The sequence below is a fragment of the Schistocerca americana genome, chromosome 1 (genome assembly GCF_021461395.2).
Source record: "Schistocerca americana isolate TAMUIC-IGC-003095 chromosome 1, iqSchAmer2.1, whole genome shotgun sequence".
Classification (NCBI taxonomy): Eukaryota; Metazoa; Arthropoda; class Insecta; order Orthoptera; family Acrididae; genus Schistocerca; species Schistocerca americana.
This window is the reverse complement of record NC_060119.1, coordinates 775,171,718-775,172,859: the sequence shown is the minus strand read 5'-3', so window position 1 is coordinate 775,172,859 and position 1,142 is coordinate 775,171,718. Positions and strand designations below refer to the sequence as shown.

Below are 1,142 nucleotides of genomic sequence, written 5' to 3'. Positions count from 1 at the left end.
GCTCAGTTGGTAGAGCACTTGCCCGCGAAAGGCAAAGGTCCCGAGTTCGAGTCTCGGTCGGGCACACAGTTTTAATCTGCCAGGAAGTTTCATATCAGCGCACACTCCGCTGCAAGGTGAAAATCTCATTCTGGAAACATCCCCCAGGCTGTGGCTAAGCCATGTCTCCACTATATCCTTTCTTTCAGGAGTGCTAGTTCTGCAAGGTTTGCAGGAGAGCTTCTGTAAAGTTTGGAAGGTAGGAGACGAGGTACTGGCAGAAGTAAAGCTGTGAGTAGCGGCCGTGAGTCGTGCTTCGGTAGCTCAGTTGGTAGAGCACTTGCCCGCGGAAGGCAAAGGTCCCGAGTTCGAGTCTCGGTCGGGCACACAGTTTTAATCTGCCAGGAAGTTTCATATCAGCGCACACTCCGCTGCAGAGTGAAAATCTCATTCTGGAAACATCCCCCAGGCTGTGGCTAAGCCATGTCTCCACTATATCCTTTCTTTCAGGAGTGCTAGTTCTGCAAGGTTCGCAGGAGAGCTTCTGTAAAGTTTGGAAGGTAGGAGACGAGGTACTGGCAGAAGTAAAGCTGTGAGTACCGGCCGTGAGTCGTGCTTCGGTAGCTCAGTTGGTAGACCACTTGCCCGCGAAAGGCAAAGGTCCCGAGTTCGAGTCTCGGTCGGGCACACAGTTTTAATCTGCCAGGAAGTTTGATTTTTCATTTGTTACAGTTTCTTGCTACGGATAGTATACTGATTTGTAATCCGCGTTTCAGCTCTTGGTGGTACTTTACAAGTAAGTTGCGTCCGTAAAACCTCACATATTCTTAACTGAAGAACTGTGCTCCATCGCTGACTTACTGTGTCTCCAGAGCATCGCGAAAACATGTAAACAGATTTGTGCCGGCCTGGGTGGCCGTCTGGCGCTACAGTCTGGAACCAAGCGACCGCTACGGTCACAGGTTCGAATTCTGCCTCGGGCATAGGTCTGTGTGATGTCCTTAGGTTAGTTAGGTTTAAGTAGTTCTAAGTTCTAGGGGACTGATGACCTCAGAAGTTAAGTCCCATAGTGCTCAGAGCCATTTGAGCCATTTGTAACTAGGTTTGGCGGACAAGAAATATTGTCCAAACTATTTGTCGAAAGGCTTGTAACATTCTAGGTG

General features: G+C 49.3%; 1 non-coding gene across 1 annotated transcript; it reads left to right on the top strand.

Annotated features, from left to right (window-relative positions):
• Positions 1–291: 291 nt before the first annotated feature.
• Positions 292–366, top strand: Trnap-cgg. Its single transcript has one exon. It is a non-coding gene; the product is annotated as a tRNA-Pro (tRNA).
• The last annotated feature ends 776 nt before the right edge of the window (positions 367–1,142 follow it).